At 45.4% G+C, this 16,526-nt stretch overlaps 1 long non-coding RNA gene across 1 annotated transcript in view; it reads right to left on the bottom strand.

The window, feature by feature from the left end:
* Positions 1-985: 985 nt before the first annotated feature.
* LOC310751490 overlaps positions 986-16,526 on the bottom strand; it is a 153,282-nt gene continuing 137,741 nt past the window's right edge. Inside the window, exon 3 of the long non-coding RNA XR_014542556.1 lies at positions 986-1,041. This is a non-coding gene — a long non-coding RNA (uncharacterized lncRNA). The remainder of the gene's footprint in view (positions 1,042-16,526) is intronic.

Genomic DNA, 16,526 nt, shown 5'->3' on the forward strand with positions numbered 1-16,526 from the left:
CTGCTGCATTGTTCTAGGACCAATCAGACTGCTGCATTTTGAATCCTATTGTTCTAGGACCAATCAGACTGCTGCATTTTGGATCCTATTCAACTCAGTACATAACAGGGGCCCACCTTATTTCTGCCATTGTAAAGTTGTTTTAAACTGTTTTTAACACTGTTTTTTCATTCTTGCAACCTGCCCAGGGTCCTTAGGGTGAAGGGTGGTTGTTAAATTTGATGGCAGTGGAGGCTGGCAGTGGCATTGCGTCCTTTATTGGCACCCGGGGCATGCATGTGTACCAGGCAGGACCAGGGGCTGGGCACAGAGACTGAACAAAACCCATCAAGCCAACTGAAACCTTGCCACCACTGCCAGGCAGACATGGGGCACAAAGGGTTCACAGGGCTACAATGCGCCACCTGCCCACCCATCCACACGGGGCAGGGTGGCGAGTGATACGGTCCTTGGCAGGCCCATCTCCCCAATGCTGGCTGTGCAGTCATTCAGTGAGGGGCCCAGGGGTGCAGTGGCAAGGCCAGGCCAGGCTCTGGGGGCCAGAGAACCCTGGCAGCAGGCAGGGTGGGAATCCCTTCATGGGGGTGCCAGGTGCCCCCTCAAAATCATGCCCCTGGATCTATGCCCCCCTGGTCCTCTGCACACTACACCCCTGGAAGCTGGCATGTGGGCTAGTGAGGAATGTCCCCCAAATTCAGTCAGACCCCTCCTGCCAGTCTCTAAGAAGGAGGGAAGCAAACCCAGACACCAGTTCTTAAGCAGCTGTTCTTCTAATGACCAGGAAGCACAGAAAGACTTAAGAGTTAGGAGGTGGCTGATGGAGCTGGTCTTTGGGCAAAGCTCACAGAATATGGACTCATGCACATATAATAATAATAATAATAATAATAATAATAATAATAATAATAATTTATTATTTATACCCCACCCATCTGGCTGAGTTTCCCTAGCCACTCTGGGCGGCTCCCAATCAAATGTTAAAAACAGTACAGTGGTACCTCAGGTTAAGTACTTAATTTGTTCCGGAGGTCCGTTCTTAACCTGAAACTGTTCTTAACCTGAAGCACCACTTTAGCTAATGGGGCCTCCTGCCACTGCATGATTCTGTTCTCATCCTGAAGCAAAGTTCTTAACCTGAGATACTATTTCTGCGTTAGTGGAGTCTGTAACCTGAAGCGTATGTAACCTGAAGCGTATGTATCCCGAGGTACCACTGTACAGCATTACAACAGCAGCACAACATATACCGTTCACCCCGTATTTTCTATAAACAGGCCTGAGCTTTTCTGGTCCATGCCTGAGTGTTTTGTTTTGTGTGTGTTTTCGTCTCTTTTTTTCCACCCTGCTGTTTCCCCCAGGAAAGCACACTCTTTAATGCTGAATCAGAACAAATGGCCATTCAGGTTTTCTGTGTTGCTTGCTCCGATTCAGCAGTCATGAGTGGGGTTTTCCCCCTTGTTATTTCAGGCTTTTGGCAGGGAGTGCTCAGACATGGAAGCGGGAATCTGTGCCTAGAAATGTGGAGCAAGTATGAATGAGCCCTAAGCCTTGCCAGCCATCTCTCCCATCACAGCAGCCTAATGAAATGGCTGCTGCCAAGTGATAGTTGAGGGAGAGAAGTTGTTGTTCAGCAACATCAGAAGGCTGTAGGTTCCCTGTCCCTGATCTAAAACCTTGAGCCCTAGATGGCAACCCCTCTCCTTTTTTACCAATTAATGTTTGGCCTCAGAAGATAAATCACACCCACATGGATTCTGCAAGAGCACCCCGCAGTCTTGGCATGTTTGATCCTGTTGAAGACATCGACCCAATGAGAAGGCACGCCTTTCCGCACTTCCCTGGGTGCCAGGTATTTTGCAACACATCTGGAGAGGCTGCTAACGATTTTTTGCTTGTGTTTTAGATGAGAAAAGTTGCCTCCTCGGATTGTATTTTGCCAACTATTGAAACAGAAATGCAAGTTATGAAGCGCTGACAAATAGATATAGACAAGATATAAATATAGATATATAGATACAGTGGTACCTTGGGTTAAGAACTTAATTTGTTCTGGAGGTCCGTTCTTAACCTGAAACTGTTCTTAACCTGAAGCACCACTTTAGCTAATGGGGCCTCCCGCTGCCACCGCACGATTTCTGTTCTCATCCTGAAGCAAAGTTCTTAACCCGAGGTACTATTTCTGGGTTAGCGGAGTCTGTAACTTGAAGCGTCTGTAACCTGAAGCGTCTGTAACCCGAGGTACCACTGTATAGATAATTACAGTGACTAAGCAAATAGATATTGCTTTTTTGCAGCAAGGTTTTCAAGCATATGCCTCCATCCGTTGCTCTGATGTGCATCAAAGGGTTTTGAAGTCAAGGTGAAAATTCATGGAACACTGAGAATGGAATACTCAGAAGTGTTGCATTTGCTGTAGCTGAGTGATATTAGGTGTTATCCTCCACATTGAGTCCATGTGATGCAAAGACATTGTGTGTGTGTGTACATGAGTGCACACATGTGCCGAATCAAGCTTTCTATTAACTATTGCTGACCATTTTGGGTTCTCTCAGTTTATCAGTTTTCCAATCTTAAATTCAGCTTGCCTCATTTCTGCATTCCTTTGTGAACTTAAAAGGAGAAAGTGTTTTTAAAAATGTCCACATGGGTGAAATGGCAAGACTGACCGGAAAGCTCAGGAACCAAGAAGACAAAAACTTTAAGAAAATAAATGGGGGAAATTATTTAGGAAACCAGTGTAAGTAGATGAAAACATTAGCAGGATTTTTAATGTAATGTAATGTAGCAATTACTATAGACAATAGGGACAGATACAAAATATGGATTACAAATTAATATGCAGTTGGAAATGTTGACAATAAGAGCCATGGAGGGGGTGGTGGGAAGTCTAGCGCTTCAGAAAAATCTCTAAATGTGGACATTTACTTGGTATTGTTATAACTCCATGCTTGAAAAATCAAGTAACAATTATTTTTTGGGAAAATAAAAAATGTCCACATGGAAATGTGTATGCATTTCTCCTTTTGTGATGCAAATGTGTCCAATATATGCATTTCTACAAGCAAATTGGCTCCACCCTTCCCATCAGTGATTGGCTCCTCCCCTCCATTTCTGCATTAGTCATGGCCTCCAACCCTTGCAGAAGTGATTGAAACTGGGTGCCTCAGAGGGAGAGGCCAGATAGTGAGACCCCCTACCAGTAGCTTGTTTGGAACCAGGGGCACCGATTTGGGCCCCAGGTTATGGGTGCCCAGCATGTGTGACGTGATGTCATGACATCACATTGCTACATGACGTCATGATGTCATGCACTGACTTCCTGTGGCACTGGAAGTCAGGTTCTGAGGTCTCACAAGGCCTCAGACAGCATCTCTGAGGTCTTACCAGGACTCGGATGTGACTTCTGGTGCTTTGTGAGGCACTGCAAGTTGTGTCAGAGGCTCTGCAGTGTGGGTGCTCAGGCCCCCAGGGCCCCCTAGAGATGGTGCCCCTGTGTGGAACTATCATTTGATGCTTTTGAATTATGGTGCTGGTGGAGACTCTTGAGAGTCCCATGGACTGCAAGAAGATCAAACCTATCCATTCTGAAGGAAATCAGCCCTGAGTGCTCACTGGAAGGACAGATCCTGAAGCTGAGGCTCCAATACTTTGGCCACCTCATGAGAAGATAAGACTCCCTGGAAAAGACCCTGATGCTGGGAAAGATTAAGGGCACAAGGAGAAGGGGAGGACAGAGAACAAGATGGTTGGACAGTGTTCTCGAAGCTACCAGCATGAGTTTGACCAAACTGCGGGAGGCAGTGGAAGACAGGAGTGTCTGGCATGCTCTGGTCCATGGGGTCACGAAGAGTCAGACACGACTAAACGACTAAACAACAATCATTTGATTCCCCCAATCTTAGAATTTACTTCTCTTCACTGTCTCTGTTCCTTTCCCTCTTTCAGACTGTGCCTATCAAATTCTAAGGCTGGTTTTTTAAAACTCAGCAATACAAATAAATAAATTTGCCAGCACCAGCCATGGTGAAACAAAACACATTGAAACGAACAGAGTCAATGGCCTCCTTCGCAGTGGGAATGACTTACAGCAGTCCCCATCTTGCTTGTTGAGCAGGAAAGAAATCTGAAACACTTAAAGGCAAAGGTACCTACATCACACTTTGCAGAATAACATACCCTCCTTCATTTCCCCAATGAAAATAGGGATGTCTCATTCCATAATGATAATTTCACTATTTATACCCCAAACATCTTACTGTGTAGCCCCAGCCACTCTCGGCCGCTTCCAACATATATGAAAACATAATAAAACATTTAACATTTTAAAAAAACTGCACAGGATTGCCTTCAGACGGCTCAGGAGTCGGATAACTGGATACCCTCCAACATTTCTCCAATGAAAATAGGGACATCCTAAGGAAAAGTGGGACATTCCAATATCAAATCAGAAGCCAGAATGGCTTCTCTAAATCCATGGAAAATAGGGACACTTGGAGGGTCTGGAATAATACACCAACTGAAATGCAGCCATCCTTTGAAATTTTCAGCTTTCTGAATTTTCCAGGGCAGTTCTTCAGCCAACTAAAGTGAACAAAGATGCATATACTAGGGTAAAGTGTGTTTAAATGTGCACATGTCAGTGAAAAATGATGTTAAATGCATTGCATTGGGGGAAATTGTTTTGCACACAAAAATAATTTTTATGATGAATGAGAACTTTTATGCAAACTGATGTAGAACTGTGGAGAATGGAATTTAAGATTAGAAAATGAGAAACCAAGAGGATCAGGTTTTCCCCCCAACTGGAACACACTGGAACCTCTTTTTCTAGAAAAATAGCACTGAAGAGGATTTTCCCCATCCCTACTTGACATTCAAGAACATGACCAACAGACAGGTTTTCTGAAAAATAAAAAGGACAAGAGCAGAGCTGGTGATGACAGAAAAGAACACAGGGTACAAGCCAACCTCTAGGTGGTCTTTCCTATTTTCCTTCTGCACGTGGATGTACCTGTGCCTGGATCAGATGCCTCAGATGGTACCCTCTGTAACCTGACCCTGGAGTTGTCAAGGTAGAGTCAGTTTCCAGTCCTGCGGCACTTCTAGAAGGTGATGAAACGTACAAGATGTCCGGACAAAGGGGATGGGTGAGACAGGGGACCTGATACTGAATAACAGGTGATCTCCCGCCAAGGTTAACTGGTGCCGTTTACTTACCTGCTCAGGTGCATAATAACGGTGCAAATGGAAGGGGGAAGAGAGATGATCAGGGCAGATTGTTCCATTTCCCAGGTATCCTGCAAGACTGACCCCACTCCTGAGCTATTGTTGGGCTCTTCAGTGCAAACACATCTGTGATTGATGAGCGGAGAGTATAAACACCTCATTAGCGCCGTAATTCACTGGTCAGGAGGATACAGAATCTGCTGCGGGAGGCGAGGAGAAATAAAGAAAGGATTTAGAATACTTAGATAAGGATGAAGAAAGATGAGAATGGAGGAGAGCAAGTGCGGCACAAATCATTCTGGGGAGCCATGTTGGCCTTGGGGGGGGGGAATCCTCTTTAATTGCTGGTAATGGCTGAGCCCAGTTGGAGCATTTGATTAACACTAATAGATTTTTATGGGATCTTTCTCACTTTGCTCTCCGAGAGCCCCAAAGAAGGCATTAAATATTAAAAGTTAATGCTTTGGGGTTGCTCTTTCGAAAGATGCTCAGCAATAAGTTTTCCCGCAAGTTAGAAATTGAGAGAATGGATGAGCCATTTATGGGCTCTGGAGGAATGCAGAGGATGGGCGGGGTGGGGTAGGGATCTCGAGCGCCTCAGTGGATTCTTGCAAGTGGCTTGTCTCTTATGGGGCTTACACCTATTTTGCAGATAGGTAAATGGGCACTGAGAAATTACGTCCAAGGAGGCTGTCTCCCCCCCCCACCTCCAACTGCCTCACATTGTTGTTGTTTAGTCATTTAGTCGTGTCCGACTCTTCGTGACCCCATGGACCAGAGCACGCCAGGCACTCCTGTCTTCCACTGCCTCCCGCAGTCTGGTCAAACTCATGCTGGTAGCTTTGAGAACACTGTCCAACCATCTCGTCCTCTGTCGTCCCCTTCTCCTTGTGCCCTCAATCTTTCCCAACATCAGGGTCTTTTCCAGGGAGTCTTATCTTCTCATGAGGTGGCCAAAGTATTGGAGCCTCAGCTTCAGGATCTGTCCTTCCAGTGAGCACTCAGGGCTGATTTCCTTCAGAATGGATAGGTTTGATCTTCTTGCAGTCCATGGGACTCTCAAGAGTCTCCTCCAGCACCATAATTCAAAAGCATCAATTCTTCGGCGATCAGCCTTCTTTATGGTCCAGCTCTCACTTCCATACATCACTACTGGGAAAACCTTAGCTTTAACTATATGGATCTGCCTCACAGCCAACTGCTAATCAATTAGATCAATTGATTCACATCTCAGTGGTAGAGCATTTGCTTTCATGAAGGAGGCATGAGGTTTGAATGGAAACCCTCATGTAAAAGGCTATCTGTGGCAACTAGCCATGAGGGCAACCATATGCTTTCATAGCCTGAATGCATCTACTTGGGTCAGGGATGAGGTATCTATGACCCTTCAAATGTTTCCATACTTCAAGTCTAATCCACCCCAGTCGGTATAGTCAATGGCCAGTGATGATCATCTTGGACTGGGGTATTGCTTAGGGTTTTTTGTTTTGCTCCGCCCCACTCCACCCTGTTTTGATGGGCACTGCCATTCAAACAGTGCATGTGTGCCACTTCTTGTGATTGACATATGGTTAATCTTTTTGTACCACCTCCCTTCTATTCATTTTGGGAGCCCTCCCTTTCTACTCAAATTCAGTGTAAGGAAGCTCCTTCTACAATATTTGCGTCATGAGGACTAGAGGTCTCATTATACAGTGGTACCTCGGGTTACATACGCTTCAGGTTACAGACACTTCAGGTTACAGACTCCACTAGCCCACCCAGAAATAGCACATCGGGTTAAGAACTTTGCTTCAGGATGGGAACAGAAATTGTGCAGCAGCGGCACGGCGGCAGTGGGAGGCCCCATTAACTAAAGTGGTGCTTCAGGTTAAGAACAGTTTCAGGTTAAGAACGGACCTCCAGAACAAATTAAGTTCTTAACCCGAGGTACCACTGTAGTTAGAACCAAGCTTAATAGTCCCTGGGGATTGAAGTGCTAGGTTTGGTCATGTTTCCAAGGCACCACAAAAAAAGCCCCTTAGTCCTAATTTTGGGTCCCTCTTTGCATCTATCCATAGCCACTATTTTCCACACTGTTTCCCCTCCCCACTTCATCAGTCTCTCAGCCTTCACTTCATCCCTCCTTGACTGTTCTGAATTAGTAATCACGCGGTGGGTGAGGTGACATCACAGTGCAGTGCAACCAGTCACATCTGCCTGGGTGGTGACATTACTAAGGGCAAATAAATCTCACTAGAGTAAGGGCAGTGCTTCCTGTAATGGTCACATGGGCAGCTTCCACCAATCAGGAATCACTCAACTGTCCTTCGGGCTTTTCTCAAGAACCCCTGGGGAGAAAATGCTGGCAGGGATTCAGTTCTTTTGATTCCTGGCAATTCTTATTTGTGAGATCAATCCCTCATTTTGGCTCAGTACCCATCCTTGGCTGCTTCTCTCTTTGCCAGCAATAAGCTACATTTCCAGATGTTGTGGGTCATCAGGCCGTCCCAATGGACTTGGTTCCCCTTTTTCTGAGCTGTTAAGAACCCACATTTCTAATTCACTGGGATAAGGTTTGGGTGGTGTTTTCAGAATGTCAGATAGGCAGGGGCTGGAGATGGCCTCACAGCATCTATTTCGGAAACCCACTTCCTTGGAAAAGTTAAGGGCTTCCTCAATTACCGTTTAGCAATAAAACAGTCTTATTTGCTTAACAGGAATCGACTGCCCCAGTCCAAACCTCCTTCTTCTCTCCTGTCCTCCCCTTCATTTCCCCTCATGTGCAATAACTATAGCTCTTCCTGATTGACCCTGAAGCTCTCAAAAAACCTTTTTACTTAAACATATATTGACCCCGGGCCTTGCCGCCTGGTGAATTATTTCACAGCTTGCAATCTAAAAGCCATAAATTAGGGCACAAACTCGCACCACTGTCCACTAATGACAGGGATGTGAGGTGTTATCAATGTGGGCCACCCCAGGGACCTCCAAAATTCTGCTGGACCAGGGAGCTTTCCTTGCTTACCAGATTTTCACACCTCATTTTACTTTCTTTTTTGTACCACATGCATGATTTTGCATTGTATCAGCATTATGTGAAAGTTACTTAGGGATATGTTTGTTGCCCTGATGGAACAAGGGGAAACACAAGTACATTATCAAAGATTGTTGCGCAATGGATCAACCCCTGGGCGCTCACTTGTGGGGTAAAGCCATTTCCGCCCTGGGAGAAGAGGGGGTTGCGGGCAGAAATCCTCCCACATCACGCACGCGGGGGCTGTCCCTGGCCCCCGCGCGATCAGGGAATCCCCGGGCGTGTCGGCAGCCCGGCCCGCCAATCAGCGGACCGGGGGGGGGCATGGCTTGGCCTATTTAAGGCCAGGCATGCCCGGGGACCGCCCTCTTTGCCCCTTCGCCAGCTGAGCGGTTTTCCCATCCCACCCACCCTTAGGTTTAGCTAGACTTGACCTTGCTATGGACTTCGGTTGGTCGCCGCATGGGGCCTGGTAGGAATTTTTCCAATTCGGCCCACTTCGAGCCTTTTGGTTTTTTCGCCTACCTCGTAGCAAACGTCACAACTTACTTGGTATTGGCGGTTAGGCATTGGCAGGGGTCAATTGTTATGCAAATGAAGGGGGAAGGAAGCGCCATCACCTTCCCCAGGAGGAAAGGGTAGTCCGGTAGAGGACTCCGGGGGGCGTTGCCTTGTCCGAAACCTAGGGAGGTAAGGGCCTCCGGCACGCCCCAGAGCGGTGACACCCGTGGGATCCTAGTTGGCGTACTTCAACAGGACCCCCACGGTTTGTGGACAACCCTTCCCGGTTCCCATGCCGGGTAGTCGATAGGAGCCAATGCCTAAGGCCAATACCTTCCAATTCTGTAATCAATAAAGTTGTGGCCTTTTTATGCCCATTAACCCTAAATACTGTGTCCTGTGTCTTCATTTCACATGGGGGAGGGGTCTTGCCACGCAACTCAAGGCTCCATCCTCTCCCCCATGCTTTTTAACATCAATATGAAGCCACTGGGAGAGATCATCAGGGCAGTTGGGCTGAGTGTTTACCAGTGTGCAGATGATACCCAGCTCTGCCTCTCGTTTAAATCGGAACCAGGGTAGGCAGTGAACGTGACATGGGAGTGTCTGCAGGCAGTTGGAGGATAGATGGTGGTTAACAGATTGAGGATGAATCCTGACAAGAGAGAAGTACTGTTTTGAGGGGCAAGGGGCAGGCAGGTGGGGAGCACTCCCTGGTCTGGAATGGGATAACTGGGCCTCTAAAGAACCAGGTGCACAGCCTGGGGGTCATTTTGGATTCAAGTTGTCCATGGAGGTGCAGGTCAATTCTGTGTACAGGGCAGCTGTCTATCAGCTCCACCTGTTGCACCAGCTGAGGCCCTACTAGTGGTGGAGCTTCATGCTCCAGCACCAGGGGGCGGGAAGCAGGTGGGGGCATGGCTGGCGTACATCCCAGGGGCGGGGCACCCAGCACGGGAGGGGGCAGCCACAATGGCACCCTACTGGGATCGCGCTGCCGGGGACGGTACGTCCCCCCCCCTTCTTCCACCAGTGGGCCCTAGCTGCCTGCAGACTGTCTCACCAGAGTGGTATTTTCTGGATATCTCCAGCTTGCATTCCACGTGAGGCTACCTTTGAAGGTTACTTGGAAACTACAACTTATCCAGAATGTAGCTGCTAGAACCATATAGCACCAGTCCTAAAAGACCTACATTGGCTCCCAGTACGTTTCCAACACAATTTGTAGTGTAGGTGCTGACATTTAATGCCCCAAATGGCTTCGGCCCTGTATACCTGAAGGAGCGTCTCCACCCCCAGCATTCAACCCGGACACTGAGGTCCAGCTCTGAGGGCCTTCTGGCACTTCCCTCATTGTGAGAAGTGAGGTTACAGGGAACCAGGCAGAGGGCCTTCTTGGTTAAGGTTACCAGATGTCCCTGTTTCCAGGGGACAGTCCCCGGATTTGCAAACCAGTCCCCATACAAAATCCACTGAAGTTGAATAGTGTCCCTGGATTCCTTGAAAAAAATCTGGTAACCTTATTCTTGGTAGTAGTGCCTGCCCTGTGGAGTGCCCACCCATGAAATGTCAAGGAGGTAAAGAACTTCATAACCTTCTGTAGACTTCTGAAGTCAACCCTGTATCAGGAAGCTTTTAACGTCTGTTGTGTTCTTTTCTATTTTGTTTGACAGTGCCTAGAGTGGCTGGGGCAACCCAGCCAGATGGTTGAAATACAAGTAATAAATTGTTATTGTTATTGTTATTGTTCTTATCATCATCATCATCATTTTGTTTGAGGTTTTCTGTTCCTTCTCCTTTCTTGAGTTTTAGGTGCAAGTTCTGCAAAATGAGAGTTTGTGTTGAGTTAACTTTGCCAATATAATCTATATATAAAAGCTCTGTATGTGCCAACTTGATATTTAATAATTTAAACAATTTTTATTGCACTAGCCAAAGGGTTTGCAAAGAAGAAAAAGAAATCACCAATGGAAATAAGGTTCAAGAATTAGAGATGAACCAAAAAGGCAACCTGGCTTTAAACCTGCAACTTCTTGAAACCTTCACCTGAGAACGAGAAAGGAATCTGAAGGAAACTGACCATAGGCAGAAGCAAATTTGACTAAATGGCACCTTGCACATAAGGGGTTTGAGGCAGCGAAAGACTTAAAAGCTGGAACGATTGGGGAAATGGTTGACATTTCTAAAATTATTTCCATTTTAATCAGCCTAAATGCAGTATCAGGTAATGGTATTTTGAGTTTTTATTCTTATAATTATTTTCAGTGTTAAGATTTCCAGGCTGATGGTGCCGCTCTCAAAGAAAATAGTGAACCATAAAACATTTTTTAAGATTAGAGATACTGATAGCCATACACGGGAACTGTTCTGGGTTGATGGTATTCTTTGTGCTGTACGGTATAAGACAGTCTGTGACTGTTTTTCTCCTTGCTGAGATCAAAGAGCGTCAGGCCCTTTTGGAATGAGATTTCAAAACGACCCAGAGACAGATGCAGCCTTGTCAAGGTGAAAATGGGTTCTTTTGAACTGTGGAGATAAGCAGTTTTCACCTTGGTGGGGGAAAGGCACAAAACTTGGCTGTTCTCGTCAACATCCATGCTATCTGATTGGACTATTTTGACTAGGATTACCCAGTCAGCTGGGGAACCAATACCAGATTTGGCTTCAGGGTTGAGGGGACCATCCATGTGGTGCCGCCCAATGGCACCTGCTATCTTAAGGTAAAGGGTCCAGTCATGACCGACTCTGGGGTTGTGGCGCTCATCTCGCTTTACTGGCCGAGGGAGCCGGCGTACAGCTTCCAGGTCATGTGGCCAGCATGACTAAGCCGCTTCTGGCAAACCAGAGCAGCGCACGGAAATGCCATTTACCTTCCCGCCAGAGTGGTACCTATTTATCTACTTGCACTGGCTTGCTTTCGAACTGCTAGGTTGGCAGGAGCAGGGACCGAGCAACGGGAGCTCACCCCATCACGGGGATTCGAACTGCTGACCTTCTGATTGGCAAGTCCTAGGCTTTGTAGTTTAACCGACAGCGCCACCCGCGTCCCTTTTTCCGCTATCTTAGTTTTCCCCAAATGCAAAGTCCCAGAACTTCCATAATTGCATGTCTTTCTAGGTATATTAGTGATTCCCCCAAAGAATCCTGGGAGCTGCAGTTTGTTAAGGGTGCTTGGAGATGTTAGGAGACCCTGCACAGAGCTAGAGTTCCCAGCATCCTTAACAAGCTACTTTCCCCCATGACTATTTGGAGGGAATCCATGACTGTTCAAGTGTTTCAAATGTATGGTGTGGATGTGGCCTAAATTTCTGCCTATCCATCTAATTTATACTAATTTCTGTTTGTGCAAGGGGAAAAAATAAGTCTAAAAAGCAAAATTCCCTGGATCCAAGCCTGGGGAAAGTACCCTTTGGTGAGAGAACCCCAGCAGAGATTTTAAATCACAAAATATGCAGCAAAGTAACATGTGGAAATATAGGTTATGGGTCCTTTAAAATATATGCCCTTTAAAGTGAGTTCCGAAGTTTCCTTCTTCCCCAAGCTTATAAAAAGACTGTACAGGTCAGTTAAAAATGATTTACTTACAAACTCTCCAAAGGTCAGATTCATGTGCTTTTCCATACAGCATTCAGTAAAGTTGCACAGGCAGTAAATCTTGGCTTAGTTACAGTGGTGAAGGAACCCTGGTATAGGAACTCAAGAATGGCTGGTGAGAGCCATGCAGTCTGAGCTGGAGCAAATAGCTCAGAACCTCTTCACATGCTGGACTTCTCAGGTAGGTTCAGGGAGCAAAGCCTTGATTACCTAGTCCCTCCCAGTGTGAGCTAAGCCTGGCAGGATAGCTTGCTCTGTTGTATTAACCCCTCCGTGAAATAACTCGACTTATGCATGTTGGTTGGATGAGGCTGGTTATCCCACAACTTCTGTTTTACATTAATCCACTTTATCAGATGCATCTCATTAGGCTTTAAGGTGCTCATTATGGTCATCAATATCATCCTCACGCTGCTGTTTCTTAATCAATCCATCCCATGTAATCTGTCTTTGAAGTTATGAGGATATAGAAACCTGCCAGGAGCCTGAGGGCCCTGTTCCTCTCCACCTGGCCTACGGGAGGGCCTGACAGGCTTCATAAGAACTGCTGCTGCTGCCACCTAGCAAGGACTGGGGTATTTGGGGAAAAGTTTTGTCAGGAGTTGTTGTTTTTTCTTCCTTTAAAATTTATTAGATTTTCCACAGTAATAACAAAAACCACAAAGGAGAATAACACACAAAAACAGAAAAAGAAAAGAAAAAAAGGAAAAGGAAAAAGAAAAATACATCAATGAACGAAAGAAAAAAAAAGGAACAATAAACAGATAAACAATAACAACAAACTTAATTATTTACAAATCCAACCTTTTAAACATCTTGGTTGACTTTCTCTAGTCCCTCCCTTCTGAGTTTCTTGTAGTTGAAAGTAACAGCTTTCCAATATCATTATTGAACTAAAACAATTTCCAATTATAGTCCATCTTATTCACATTTCTTAATATTCTAAATCCCATTTATTCAATTATAACTTAATTTAATCCTAGGCCTATTTGTTTCTTTCAAGTAATTTCTAATTTTTTTGTCGGGAGTTTTTGTTGTTATTGAAATAATTTTTTTGTATCTTTATTTTTATGTGGATATTCTTCAGTTTCGTTATGTAGCTTTTGATGTATTTTATTTATTTTTATGGCTACTTTGCTATGTTTATAATTATGCAAATCTTTTCATATTGTAAGCCGCCTAGAGTGTTGTTTAAACTGTGGAAAGACGGCATACAAATAAGATGATCATCTTAAAAATAGTGACGTAGTAATGAAACTTTTTAATGTGCGAAAAATGCTTAAATCTACTCTAAAGTGGTATCAAAGCACTTTAAGTTTATGTTGTGACTGTGGCCTGAATTGAATGTTTCCTCTAGCCTTTGTAGCCATCTGTACACCATGCATCAGGAGCTACAGCCAATCCCAGCTCTCTGGCTGGTGTGCCCTAAATGATACTTGCATCCGCAAACATGTGTTTGCTTTCACTAGGTGAGTTTTTCCGGCATCTGTTGGCCCTGGGAAGTCAGCCAAGCTTCCTGGGTACTGAGGATTTCAATTCAGCCTGCACAGCTCAAGAGTCCCGATAAACGGTGAGATCAGCACCACCGCTTTGCCAGTATTTCTTTAACCTAATTGTTTCCAACCAGAGACAATCTCCACCATCGTTCAATCTGGATTCAGGCCAGCCCCAATCCTGAAAATCTGGAGCTGATTCAGCCGAGGGGCAGGGAATGGGTTGGAGACACCCAATAAACACCAGGCGATTTCTGCAATTTATAGGGCATCTGCTTTCCCCCTGCCCTTGCAATGCCTCTGCCCACCCCCCAAAGGATCATGGAGAAGCCAACGTTTTGATCGTGACCTGGCACCTAGCAGTGAAAGCCACACAGCTCGCTTGTCCACATGACCCCCAAGAAGATACGGTGTGTGTGTGTGTGTTTCTGTATTTGTGGCAGGGAGTGATTGGTTGAAACTGGTGCTCTGGGCCTTGGAAATTGAACGGCAGCCAGTTTTGTCTGACAGATGGGGTGAGCTCCACTTCCCTGTGACATTGCTGTTCAGGGGAAACAAAAGAAAAAGAAAAATCCTTCTGTAAGAACAATGGTCAGCAACAAGAACAACAAAGGTCTTTCACGCCCTTTAATAAAGACTATGTCAAAAAAAAGAGGGCAGCCCTCTCAACCCCGAGTCTCAGTGTTCACACCCCATAAATTGTGTTTATGCAGACACCCTCTTCATTTTTATTTTTTTTAAAAAGTGGTTATATTTTTATAAACTCAACATTTGCCGAAGCATCTGGTCTTACTTGGGCTCCTTCAAAGCCTGCCCCATATTAAATATTCCTGGAACTTGATGGAAAAAGCTCCTGGGCGGGAGGCAGGGGATAAAAAGCACTTAGGGAGTGTACTTTTCATTGAATCTGGTGGTTAAGTACTAACCACAAAAACTATAATGCTTTTGTTAATAATTCTATTTATCTTTTTCAAAAAAATAAATAAATCCAGATCTGGTCTTTGCAAGCCCATCATCATGGAGAATAGCGTCATTTTGAGCGACAGCTAAGCTGGGACAGCCAAATCCTTCAGGGGAACATGGAGAGACAAACTGGATGCATGCAGTGCTAATGTCAGAAGCCTGCAACCCGCCATAACTGGAGATTCAAGGCTGGTCCAGTAGTGCAGCTAGGTAATCTTATATTCTGGGTTTAATGGGTTTATGGAGCGGCAGATGCTGTTTAGGTGCTATCATGTATTACTTTGTTTGACCAAACTGCAGGAGGCAGTGGAAGACAGAAGTGCCTGGCGTGTTCTGGTCCATGGGGTCACAAAGAGTTGGACACGACTAAACGACTAAACAACAACAACAACATGTATTACTTCACTTACATCAAAATTCGGTAAGCATCATGGCTGTCACTGGACGAATAACTCCACCTTATTTTATGATTGTAAGTCATTCTAAACTGTTTTTAATATTGTTCTTAATGCTGTAACCCACCTCTGGGACCTTAGGGTGAAGGAATGGCAATAAAGACACAACCAACAACAATTCAAACCCAGATTACAGTTTCTGCCCGGAACCTTATCGCTCAAATCAGTATACAGTGGTACCTCGGTTTCCGAACGTAATCCATTCCGGAAGACCGTTCGACCTACAAAATGTTCGAAAACCGAGGCGCAAAGGGCTGACTGCAAATTCAATGGAGAAATTTGGGGGGGGGGGAACTCAGTGGAAGCTGTTCGACTTTCGAAGCGCGTTCAAAAACAGAAGCATTTACTTCCAGGTTTTCGGTGCTTGAAAACCAAAACGTTTGGCTTCCAAGACGTTCAAAAAGTGAGGTACCACTGTAGTACATAGCAAAGCAAGGGCTAAATGCACAACGGATGCTATGCGTGGCCAAGTGAGCTAAAATGTTGATCCAATGAATGCAGTCCTATTTTAAAGGAGTGGGGCAGACACAGCTTTGGTATGGCAAGCAGGAAGCATCCTTCAACTAGACTAGAAAGATGGATGCTCCTTCTATGGTCTCAAGCCTCCTGTTCATGCCTACGCTGGCATCTTCATGTCCTAGAGGACTGGGGAGGACCTACAATGATGTAGAAATTAGCCATTTTAGTAGCATTTCCCCAAAATGAGCATTCACACTTTATAATAATGTGGGTGCTCTTTGCGGGATTGTGCGTGGTGCTACAGTTCCCAGGGAACTTACTAGTAGAGAGGGGGCTGGCTTGCCTCTCAGTGTTATTATTTGGAGGTTCTTGCCTAACCTCAGTAATCAAGTTTCTTGCTGGGAGGCGGGGCCAGCCCCATTTGTAAATAGGGGTTTGAGCCGACGATAGCCAGGCAGTTGGCTCTGGAGATTCACCTTCCCTACTCTCCCTTTGTTTAATGTTTTCCTGTTTGCAGGTTAACTTTTTCTTCCTGTTTAGTGGGTGCTGCTATTGTCTTGGACTGGCTGCTGTTGAAGGACCGGGAAGAAATGTCCCTGCATTGGCAGGTTTTGTTTTCCCCATAGCAGTTCGTCACAACTTTGGCTGTTATGGCCTTGGGTGGGATCCTTTAGTCTTTTCTTCCCTATAATTGGGAATTCCCTATAGTTGTTTGGGCTTAGCTCTCATAATTTAACAGCAAATTGAATTATGGCAATAGTTCGAATCCTACATTGGTAGTAAAACACCAGCATAAATTCACCCTGAACTAGCGGACAC

The sequence above is a fragment of the Podarcis filfolensis genome (assembly GCF_964270895.1).
Source record: "Podarcis filfolensis genome assembly, chromosome: 16".
Lineage (NCBI taxonomy): Eukaryota > Metazoa > Chordata > Lepidosauria > Squamata > Lacertidae > Podarcis > Podarcis filfolensis.